Source organism: Ambystoma mexicanum, chromosome 3q (assembly GCF_040938575.1).
Source record: "Ambystoma mexicanum isolate Mex_15411 chromosome 3q, UKY_AmexF1_1, whole genome shotgun sequence".
In the NCBI taxonomy this organism is placed as follows: domain Eukaryota; kingdom Metazoa; phylum Chordata; class Amphibia; order Caudata; family Ambystomatidae; genus Ambystoma; species Ambystoma mexicanum.
Window position 1 is genome coordinate 929607072 of NC_090926.1, and position 12468 is coordinate 929619539.

Here is a 12468-nt window from a genome sequence, read left to right on the forward strand (position 1 = left end):
TTCCTGTGTTGTCATGGGGACGCTGCATGCCCCTAAGGTGGCCACAGGTGCGGCAGTGAATGCTGGAGGGCCTCCCAGCCAAAGGGGCCTACCCCGAAGATGATAAAGAGCTGCAGGGCATGGCAGTGAGCATGGGTGGGTACCCTGTTGTGGGTGAGGCCACTCTGAAGGAAAGAGAAGCCAGGATGCAGCCATCATAGGTAGGTGACAGGACCCCGCCAGCCGCCATCCAGTCTTGCCTCCTGCCCTGCACAGCCAGCTCGTACACAAGCTATGCAGCAAGCCATCAGTGTGCCAGCACCAAGGACAGAGAACACGGAACTGGGGACGGTGCACACCACCGTCAGTATGACTTGGAAGGCAGTTTGTAAAGAATTATATAATATGACAGGAGCACTGCAGAAGAACCCTGGCCACTTAGGGATATCAATACGAAGTAGATATTCTAGAAAACTGATTGCCGAAAACTGTGTACTTACTCAAGATGCTCAAATGAGCTCAACAAACACAGTTATGTGGTATATAATGCAAAATTAGAAATGTGAACACACTCTCTGTTAAGATTTACAGACATCACTTGTGGATAACTTAAGTGGTCAGATATTTTATGATCTCATTCAAGGAGGTGTGAGGGTGTAGGAGTAAGACTCAGACACATGGATGCTAAGTTTATTGGCAAATAGTTTTATTAATAGCAAAAGTAAGGGGGGATAATCCTAACTAGCCCTACCTCCCTGCCTCAACAAAACTAGCTAATGAAACTGTGTCATAATGTCCAAAGTAAGGTTTGCCGTCCTGTGTCCAAATACTAACCTGTCCCTCACAAGTTAAACTCAACAAAAAGGTGAAAAGGGAAATGTCTCTTGGCTGTCAACCTGCAGCCCAGTTTCGTAGTTTAAACAAAGTTTGCAAAAAAGGTGTAGAAAAGCACAAGTTCCACAGACTCAATGGGTTGACCCCCCACCCCCTGAGTTTTTCTATGATTGTCTTTTATCTTTACTTAACAGACCTGGCTTTCAGACCCTGTAACAAGGAAAAATGGCCTGGGCACCTTTTTCCAAGCCGTCTTGAGGGTTCCAGTCCCTATCTCCCAGGTATTAGGAGAAAGAATAGCCTGGTCCTCTCTCCAAGCTGTGCTCAGATTGTCCTCTCAATTGCTATGGGTCCCAGACCCTACTCTCAGTTTCCTCTCAGGAACTGAGAAGAGGGTGAATAGCCTGGTTCTCTCTACCAAGTTGTGCTGAGGGTCCCCAGGCTCAGCTCCCAGATATTGTGACAATGAAAGACAGTATGGTTCTCTCTCGAAGCTGTGCTGAGGGTTTTCAACCCTTTCTCAGTACCCTTCCCACTGGCACACTCTCCTACTAAGTAGGGTACTCAACATTCCTGCCAAGTTCTCAGAGTGTCCCTTGTACACATACGCATCCTAGCCTTCTTAATCACTGTTTGCGATGTGTGATCCCAAAATTCGGTCCCAGGTCCCCTTCACTTGGTTGTTCTCAATGTTCTGTCAGATTTCTCATCACGCTACAGCCTTGAGTTTACTCTCCTGCCAAGGTCTGCGAGTACCACTTGTGCATACAACGTTTTTATACCTTTTAAATAATGTTTGGGGTGTGTTTCCCCAGCGTGGGTCCAGACCACCTTCACTTTGTTATTCTCCCAGTTCTCTTTGTCCGATCTGTCTTCAAGCCACAGCCTTGGTTTACTCCCCTGTCAAGGTCTGTGAGTATTGTCTATGTATGCATAGTTTGTATTCTCCTTTTTCTTTAGTTGGTGTATGTCTTCCTGATATGGATCCCAGACCCCTCTCACTAGGTCACTACTTATGTGGTTATTCCTGGTGACCTTCACTTTAGTCTTCAAGCAATCTCTGGGTCTACCCAACCTTGGGACTAGCCATCCTTGAACATGTAGGGTCTACCTCTGTTTGTTGTTCGTGGGGCTCCCAGGCAATTCTGCATCTTTCTTGGCTCACCGGACCTTCCTCAGTCTTCTGTGAGTCTCGCCAGCAGTTTGGAGGCACTCCAGCAGCTTTGACCACCGGCAGGTGTTTTCCTTCTCCTCCTGTCTGCGTTCCGCACGCAGGCCCTCTGCGAGTGTGCTTCCTGCCAGGGTATTGTCTGCCTCTCTGCTCTGCAGTCCTGTGCGGCCCAGGACACTCTCTCGGCTCTGGTTGGGCCAACAACGAAGAAGCCATCCTTCTCGTCCCTCGCTGCCTTTGAATGACAGCTGACCAATAAGACGACTTATAAGGCTATAGTGTACGCATTTGTTCGTGTCAGTGATCTTCATTATTCACGGCCTCTTCCACGTCCCAGTACTTCTTGCTTGAGATGTACTGCCCCAACACATAGTGACATTGGGTAGTGTGAAATTGGAGGGGTTTTAAGGGATGGTGGGAGGGTCAAAGAGATAGCGTGAGCTCCTGGGATAGCCACTACTCTCAATGGGGTCCTCCCTCCCCATGAGATCCACCCACTGAGTACCACCTCCAGGGGGACTTAGGTAGCAGCCTCACCTCCCTGTCCTCATGGAAAGGGGCTCCCCCATCTGAATCAGTGACAATACCTCGGAATTCGTCAGAGGGGACAGTTGGAACAAGTTACTTACCTGTAACTCCTGTTCTCCAGCATGGGTCTTACATGGATTCACATGCACAATAATATTCCCCGTCAGACTTGGAATCCTCTGTAATATTAGAGCAGTTTTGCTTTCGCGTGTATAGCCTATTGCTGTCACTTTGCATACTGCCCCAGCCAATGACATTTATGCTCTTAAACCCCACCCCTGGTGGCCATCTTCAGATATGGCTCACATGTAAAGTAACAGTAGGAACCAAGAAGAGCCAGAGTGGCGAAGGAGGGAGGGTTTGAATGCAAAATCCATGTAAGACCCATGCTGGAGAACAGGAGTTACAGGTAAGTAACTTGTTCCTTCTCCAGCATCGGGTCTTACATGGATTCACATGTTCACAAATACACTTACACATCAGTACATATACACAACCACGGGAGGTGGCATGGCTCAACAGAAGCAATACATTTACCCCTGGGCAGACTCACAAAATAGCCCGTCTGCCCATGTGGTCTCTGTGATCCCAGTGAGGCAGCCTCCATATGGATATTAACTATCCATCTACATTTCCTTGTGTTTGTTAAGGTGGTATTGCACCATAATACCGTAAAGAATATATTGAATGCGCGTTTGTTGCGCATTCAGCATTGCAAAAAAGGTCAAAGCCAAAAATGCTGAGCTAGGTGAGCAGGAGTTGCAGGGGGGGGTCCCCCGCTCCCTAGTTTGGCATTTTTGGCTTTGGAGGTTGCGGGGGTTGTCTCCGGCATACATTAAATGTAGAGAGAGGGACACAAGAAGAAAATTCCAAAAGCTCGATCTATAAAATTCCGAAGTTTGCTTTGCATTTTTGTAACTCGAGCTTTTGGGTTTCGTTATTTTAACATAGCTCCTGTTAAGTTACATATAGGGGAATCCTTATGCCTACACTGAATTCTACTGGATGTTTGGCAGGTCAGCCTACCTGATGGAGGATATGGTGCTGAAAATCTTTGTAGTCAATTCTGAGACCCAGTCTGGCAAAACTGGTTGAACTGGTGTGTCTCATCTGTGGACTTTCAGGTGCTAGGCATCCTTCCGGAGTCTTCCTCATCCTGCTGCTAGTACTCGTTGTCTGCTTAGATCTGGAATAATTTCCAGATCATTCTACCAGTTTACTGCAAGGGTCTCCCGCCTTGGTGCTGGATGCTGCCACAGCCTGGAACAGTGTTGGGACCATTAAACCGTGCCAAATCTTCCCTGGTCTGTCCTAAGTCGCCAGTGACATTGTTGTGCTGCTTGGGCGGTTTTTTGCTAGTGAGACATCCACATTTTCCTACTGATTTGCACCGGTTCCTCTTTCTTCCTGGAGCCATTTCCAACTCTGATTGCAGTTCTGGATGGTGGGTCCCACTCATGTAAATGAAGATTGTTATTTTGGGCCGTCAGAATCGTTGGCTCAGGGTTTAAGTGCCTGGATGAGTGAATCCTTAATTTCTTCTTGTAAAAAGATGCGTTTACATACAGAGTTGCTCTGCCTTCCTGGAATAGTATTTATATTTGTTGATTCAATCTTGAACACAGAACACAGAAGACGCAACATGTAGGCAGGCACACCCAAAGGCACATGAGATGTGTTTGTAGCATTGTTCAAATAATGACCACATTGCACATATGGAGCACCCCAACTATACATAATTAACACCACTCGTTCCTGCCCTACTCACATGCCACAACAAAATTTGTGTCACACCTAAGCTCTCTGACTGCAAGTCTATAAGAAGCTAATCACTCACACATTGCGGGCCAAAGAGATTAAATTAACATGTCCGCTACTGCCCAAAATGTATCCACACTTTTGACAATTATTTCAAATTCTGCCTGGTTGGCAGCTTTACAGATTTCCAGTCGAGCAGGATGGCCTTGCGGGCTGTGAAAAGCGCAATATGAATCAGCTTGCGAGTCATGGCGTCCGAATGCCAGTCCTCAATGCCCATCCCAAACAATATCGCAGCAGGTTTTGCCTCCTAGGTGATCCCTTGAATGTATCGTAGCTGCTGGGAGACACCGCTCCCAAAATCGATAGAGTTCCGGGAATAGCCAGAATGTGTCACACAGTCCCCAGTCTTCTGCAGCCTTGCTAGCATAGCGTGGATGGGTTGTAGTAGGCCCTGTAAATAATGTTGGATTGTATTGAATTGTATTCCCCTGTGCTTCATGTTGCAAGAGACATGGTGTATCATGGAGAATAAGTCATATGTCCCCCACCTCAAGTTTCACGCATAGGGCCTCGCTCCACATAGCTGCCAGTGTCATGTTCATGGGCAGTTATTATGCATGCTAAGGGCAAACAACGTCCTGATACTAGAGTATTCTGTGGGATCTCTCTCAAATGTTGATCCTCACTGCAAAGGTTCTTGAGCCCTGGACTCGCTAGTGGTGTGTGTGTTAATGATAGAATGTATGGGCCTAAATAGCAGCAGTCATAGTTAGTAAGCCTCAATATAGCCTTAGCCCCAGAGAATAGTAGAGATGGAACAAGTTACTTACCTGTAACTGTTGTTCTCCAGCATGGGTCTGGCATGGATTCACATGCTCATGAATATTCCCCGTCGTCAGGCTGGGAATCCTCGGAACAGAAAAAAATCAGTATCAGTTTCGTTTCTGATCGGTCTTTCCTAGTAGTAACCAATCACTGATCTCTGGGTCATACTGCCCACAGCCAATGACTGCCATCTCCCTAAACCCCGCCTCCGGCAGCCATCCTCAGGTTTGGTAGCACGTAAAGTGGCAGTATGACCAAGTGAAGAGCTGCAGAGGGGTAGGCGGGAGGGTTTGCATGTGAATCCATGCCAGACCCATGCTGGAGAACAACAGTTACAGGTAAGTAACTTGTTCCTTCTCCAGCATGGGGTCTGGCATGGATTCACATGCTCATGAATATAAGATTACAAAGCAGTACACACATGCACACACATGCACAACCACGGGAGGTGGCAAAAGGCTCAACATTAAGCAATACATAAACTCAACATTAAGCAACTCTTACCTCCTCACCAGGCCCTTCAGGCAGCTCCCTGCTGAGTGAGTCGGCGATGGTGTTCTTTATCCCTGCCAGATGAAAAGGTACCAGAAACATCCCCTGGTCGAAGGCCCAGTGCCACAGATCCTGGGATTCCTTGGACAGGGCTGGGGATCTGGTCCCACCCTGCTTCCTGATGTAGAACATCGTGGTGGTGTTGTCGGTGAAGATCCTCACCACCTTGCCCTTGAGGGACGGAAGAAAGGACCTGAGGGCCCAAAACGCGTGGAGATTTCTGGTATGCGCTCCCCACCCTTCCAGGGAGGCATCCGTCGTCACCGTTACCTGGTGAGCTGGGGTCTGAAAGTGTGCGCCCGCCGTCAGATGAGTGCGGATGCCCCACCACCAGATCGCTCGTCGGAAGGTCTCGTTGAGCGGTATCCTGCCCTCGAAGCTGCCCGTAGCCTGGACCCAGCGTGCGTCGAGGTACTCCTGCAGTGGACGCATCCGAAGTCTGCACAGGCGTACCAGATAGATGCAGGAGGACATCATCCCGAGAAGGGATTTGATGGATCTTACCCTGGCTACGTCCGTGACTAGTAGGCGTTGCACCTTGCCCAGGATGGCTTTCGTCCTTTCGTCGGACGGCGAGGCCAGCTGTGCCACTGTGTCGAGCATGGCTCCCAGAAACAGGGCGACCTGCAAAGGGACCAGATGGGATTTGGGGAAGTTGATGGAGAACCCCATGTCCGTGAGTAGCTGGACGGTCCTCGCTGTGTGTTCTACGGCGAGCTCCCTTGTCCGTGCTTGGATGAGCCAGTCGTCCAGGTAGGGATAGACGTGGATCCCTTGCAGGCGTAGCCACGTGCCGCCACCGGTGCTAGGCACTTGGTGAATACCCTTGGTGGCAACTTTAATACGAACGGGAGGGCCTTGAACTGGTAGTGCCGTCCACGGACCACGAACCTGAGGAACTTCCGGTGTCCTTTTAGAATGGGGATGTGGAAGTAGGCATCCTCCAAGTCCAACGACGACAGGAAATCGTCCTCCTTCGGCTGTCCCAGCACGTGCTGCGGGTGACCATCCGGAACTTCTGAGCCTTTATGTACTTATTCAGTCGCCGCAGGTCCAGGATGGGACGCCAACCTCCTGTCTTCTTCTTTACAAGAAAGTATCTTGAGTAGACCCCGGAGGCCCGAAGTCTCTTTAGGACGAGTTCGATGGCACCTTTCTTGAGCATCGCCCTCACCTCCAGCAGCAGCTGGAGCATGTGGTTTTCCTTCCTGGCCATGGGTGGCATGCGAGGGCACTTCTTTAGAAACTCGAGGGCGTGCCCCTGGGCCAGGGTATCCAGCACCCAACGGTGGGTGGAGATGGACTCCCAACGCTGACGAAATTCGCCAGCCGGCCTTCCACCGGGGTGCTTCGGTGGGGGCCCGACGCCACTGTCGGTTCAGTCCTGTTTCGAGGCCGCTTTGCTGCCTTGACCTCCCTGGCGATGACGGTGGGAACCTCCAGACTTGCCCCGTCCTCTATAGGCCTCCTGCAACGAGGAACGGGCCGCTTGACGGTAGGTAGAGGAGCCGCTGCCGGAACCTTTGGAGGCCCCTTGCTTGCCTCCGGTGTTCCGAAAGGGCGGCCGTCATTGCTGGAGAACTCCCAGGGCCCGGGCTGTCTCTGTGTCAGTTTTGATGGCTTGCAGGGGCTCATCGACTGTCTTCCCAAACAGGTTGTTCACGTCGAAGGGCATGTCCAACACCTTGGCTTGTACGTCCTGGTGGAAATCCGTCGCCTTCAGCCATCCGCGCCGTCTGAGGCAAACACCGTTGCCCAACTGGTGGAAACCGGTGTCAGCGATGTCCGTCGCCACCGTTATGGCATGGTCCAACGCCACCTCGCCTTCTTGCAGGAATTCCAGGGCTTCTGCCCTCTTGTCGTCCGGCAGGAAGTCCAACAAGGGAGCGATTTTATACCAAAGTTCCCTGTCGTAACGGGCAACGATAGCGAGGGCGTTGGCCCCCTTAATCGTCGTCACCGCCGACGTGATGACTCGTCGTCCCATCGTGTCGAGTTTCTTTCCCTCGTCGTCCGGCAGTGAAGTCGATGTCGATGCCCCCCTAGCCTTCTTCCTGGCTGCCACAGAGACGACTGAATACGGGGTCGGCTGTGCTCTAAGGCATAGAGGGGACACGACGGGGACCCGGTACTTCCTTTCGTATAGGTCCCTTTTTGCCGGCGTCGTGGACGGGTTCTTGAGGAGGGAGAGCCCCTCGTCCCAGATGTCATCCAGTAGAGGTACGGCGAGGACCGTCTTCCTCTTGGTCTCTCGACGTTGATAGAGGAACCCCTCCTTCTTTTCTTCGGGGCAGAGCTGGAAAAGCTTGGATGCCCTGGAGATCATCGCATGGAAGGATCCAATCTCATCGGGCGAGGAAGCCCGGGGAGGGGGGGGACAACGGGAGTTCCACCCCGCCGTCGCCACCCTCGTCGTCCGTGCCCGTCGTGGCCGTGTCCGTGCCATCGCCATGGACTGTGGACGGGGAGGAGGGTTGAGCAGGCCTCGAGGGCTGGAAGGGTGCAGGAGGACGTGTTCTTCTCCTCTTGGGTGGTGGACTTCCCGACGGCCCTGCCCCTGGCTCCTCCGTCGGGCCTGGTTCCGGCTCCCCCGTCGGGGGTAAAGGCAATCTAGTCCTTATTTCAGAGCATAAGGATTGTATTGTCATCAAAATGGCCGCCGAGTTGTCCTGGGGCACTGGCTGCAATGGGCGAGACGGTTGGTCTGGGGTCCCGTCGGCGCTGCCGTCGCTTCCGTCGTCGCCCTCGTTGGGATGCCTCTCGACGGACTGGTCCTCCTCCATGCCCGGGTCATGGCTCCCAGGGGCTTCAACAAGTTCCTCCTCGGAGGTTGTGTCTGAATCCACGACGGCCACTGCTCCCCCCCTCTTTCTCCGCCTGGGCTTTCATGGGGGTTCTTTCGATGGGCTTGAAAGATGCCTCCCTCCGAGGTGGCAGGGAGACTCTGGGCCCCGAGGCCGCTACCAGAGGTGTAACCTCCGCAGGCTGCGCCAGGGTTGCCGCGACCTCCTCGATAGAAACCTTGGCTGGGTGAATCAAGGCCTTAGTCACTGACTGCCTGCTTGTGACCTTCACCTTGGGGGAGGGCTCCCCGCCTCGCTCCCCCTCAGCCAAAATCTTCAAGATCGACCGGGGCCTCTCCAGAAGCTTGGCCGGGTTCTCGGATTTCCTCTAACCCGAGCCAGAGCGTTGGCTCATGGTCGATGGCGCGGGGGAGGATGCGCCCTGCCTGGCAGCCGAGGAGCCCGACCGTTCGGCGCTCCCGGTCCCTGCGGACTCGCGGTGCTTAGCCTTCTGTTGGGCCCCCGTCGCCGGGGCGCCCTCACAGGACTTATAAGACCGCTCGGATTTCTTTTTCTTCTTACCTGATGGGCTCTTTCCCTCCAGCCAGTTGGCGAGATGAAGATGGCGGTCCCTCATTGTCCGCTCCGACATATTCCCGCAAAACGCACAGTCCTCCTCCACGTGCGTTTTGTCCTTGTGAAGACAGTAGAGGCATAAGGAATGCTCGTCTTCCTTGAACATGTTCTGCCGCAGGCATCCAGGGCAGGCCCTGAACAGCTTCCCAGGCGTCAAGCTCCCTTTCTCCTGGGCCATGTCCGGGGTAGGCCTCAGAAACTTCTGGAATCCTCCAAAAGCGTTTTTCGAAGAAATCTTCACCCTTGAGGGACGCAGAAACTTCCAAAACGGGTCCCCGTTGATCGGATGTAAAGGCGGAGGAGCTTGAGGCTCAATTTAACCGAAAAATGAGAAATTCTCTTTGAAAAAGCGCGAAAACGCAGTAAAGATCGAGAGCTACAGCACGAGGACTCCCAACACTTGAACGTGCAGTAAAAATCTGAGAGGCCATTCATTGGCTGCGGGCAGTATGACCCAGAGATCAGTGATTGGTTACTACTAGGAAAGACAGATCAGAAACGAAACTGATACTGATTTTTTTCTGTACCGAGGATTCCCAGCCTGACGACGGGGAATATTCATGAGCATGTGAATCCATGCCAGACCCCATGCTGGAGAATGGTCGTCTTCAAAGGGATCCATTACCCTAACAGCTTGCCAATGAGTATGTTGCCGTGTAGGAATCAGTTACTATTTAACGTATAACAGGGCAAGGATTGAGATCTGCGCTGGGGGTTTATGTATGCCAGTCCCAGATATTTTCTGCATCCTATGACACTGCACAAGTGTGGGGTCCATTATGGGGTGTTGTGGAAGCATCTTTGGCAGTCGTTTCGGGGATAGCTAGGATTTCCTGCAGGGTAAGGGAGAGGAGTGTCTAACTCAACTACGCGCCAGCTTGTGGGGTCTCCTGTGTTTAGCCACCCTTTGACATATAGTATGTTTTCCATGACGGTAGCACAAGACCACCATTGGGTTTGGCGGCTTACAGGACAACACTATTTAGCTGCACTTTCTTGCCCCTCCAAATGAACTTCATCACTTATCTATCAAAGTCAGTGTACATTTGCCTAGACAGAGACATAGATAGCATGAAAGCGAGATTATATTAATGTGGGCCTCAAGTTCATCTTTAGGGCATTGATTCTTCCTGTGAGGGAGAGGGGCAGGGATTCCCAAGAAGTCAGATCTTGCTTCATCTTAGCTTGGATGGGCTTGTAGTTCAGTTCAGTCAGGGACCAGAGATCAGGGCTAATCAGACCTACAGATGTGTTGCGACAGTATCTTAAATGGGGCTACCCCACCCGGGTCCCATGGGTTGTCAAAGTGCAGCAGCCGAACCTCCAACTTCTCCCAGATGGCACTGTATCCAGCTATATGGGCGTACTTGTGCAGGATACTAGTGATGCAGCGTAGGGACCTCATGTGCTGGCTAATGTAAAGTAATATGTCATCGGCATATAGAGATATTCTATCCTTTTCCGACCCTTTAGCAATGCCGGACAAACCTTAATTGTTTCTCAATTTAACGGCTAAAGGCTCGATCGCCAGGGCATATAAAAAGGGGAGAGCGTGGGCAGCCCGGTCTGGATCCAGTGGGCAGAGGAAAAGGGTCTGATGTAAAGCACAGTGTGCTATATAGGAGCTTGACCATAATGAGGAAGTATCCTGAGAAGCCAAATTTGTTAAGCACCACAAACATGTAGTTCCAGTGCACTTTGTCAAAAGCCTTCTCGGCATCAAGTGATAGGACCACAACGCCCTCTAAGATGTGCAGGAGTCGCCTGAGGGCTGTCGGGCACGATTTTGGATGAAGCATATTTGATATTGGTGGATCAGTCCGGCCGTAATCGTTCCAGCCTGTCTGCCAAACATATTGTTAGGGAGAATTCTCTGTTTAGGCTGAATTTCCTAACCTAGTGAGTCCCCCAGCAGCTTTGCTGGATTTTTGGTATTTTTTTTTCCCCTGCCAAGAGTGAGACTCTTTTAACCTCACTCTTGGGCATGATTTGAGTGTGTTTCTTTAACTCTAGATGTGTTTAATGGGCTATGGGGTATTTTACTCCATAGGGCTTCATGTGTTTTTGTGATGTGTGTTACACAGCACCCTCAGTGCAGTAACAGAGGGGTGTCATAGTGACCCCCCAGTATAGACTCCATACCCTGGGACTGACTACTTTCTCCCAGGGCATGTAAAGTCACCATTGACTTTACTAGTCTTGAATTCTGAACAGAACCAGTACAAACCATCATATTGTGGACGTACTGGCTGGGGCAATTCGATTGCCCCGGGGTCTGTTAGTCGAGGGGGCACGTCTCCGTCCCCCCTGATCGAGTTTTGGCTGGTGGCAGTGGATACTACTTTTTATATTCAACTGCAAATATTTCTCTATGGGATTTTCCCATTGTTCGAGGCTACTATCTTTATTTATTTAATTATGATAGCCTCGAACACACCGCCGGTTTATTTAATTATTATTAATTCTCCGGTTGGTATTTTTTGCCAGAACTCGGTTCTAAAATGGCGTTTGTGTTCTCTTCTGTTACTCCAACCCAAGTCGAGCCCTTTGTTCCACTTTTTGGCGGGCTTCTCCACAGAAGCCCTCCAAAGTGGTGCCACTCTGTCTGGGGTACTTAGGAGGGGTGGAGGGGGATTTAGGCACCCTCAAGTCGCACTCTGTCCTGATTGGCCCAAGTGGTGAGCCGGCCGGCTCACCAATTAGCATGTTTGAGTGACAGCTAGGCTGAGTGAATGGGGGTTTTCTGCATTAAAGCAGGGCTTTGGGGACTGGAACTTCGTAAGTCGCCACAGGACCTAAGAATCCGACGAGGGAGAAGCTGAGCCGACCTGCCACGACGACACCACCGGTGGAGCCCTGCTGGACCGTCTCACCACTTTTCCCAACGACAGAGGAGATCTCCCGCCGGAGAGTCTTCTTCCTTTGACTGGTGGGGATAACCAGTTTCACCGTCTTTTCGCCTTCCTGATGCATCTCGTGGCCGCCTTGCCTGTGCCAAGCACCCCGGCAACCGGAATACCACGTTTTACCACGACCGCGAAATAAAGGGTAATATCTTTAACCGGAAACCTCTGCGGCTGGTTTCTTCCCTGGCAGTGCAACGACCTTCATCTTTCCTCCAAGCCGAGATCTTCTCTTCCCCTGGACGACGACGAGACTTGCACCCGCTTCCAGGAACAACTGCCACTGCTGGAGGATCCTTGCCCCGCCTGGCTCTCCTTGCCACCGATTGTACGGGGTAGATTTAGTCCCCGGCTTTCGAACCTGGGTTAGCCTGGGACACCCTGGCTAAACTTTTCTGAGCCTCTCTAAACTCTTTTCGAACTCTCTGCAAGACTTTCAAAGCCTAGTGTAACTGTGTGATCTTGGGCGCATTTGTGCTCTGCTCTCTCTAAGAGT

General features: G+C 51.4%; 1 protein-coding gene across 1 annotated transcript in view; it reads right to left on the reverse strand.

The window, feature by feature from the left end:
• The window catches only part of LOC138583120 (cholesterol transporter ABCA5-like), a 3134767-nt gene that overhangs the window by 2404072 nt on the left and 718227 nt on the right, over positions 1-12468 (reverse strand). The gene's annotated exons all lie outside the window — the stretch shown is intronic.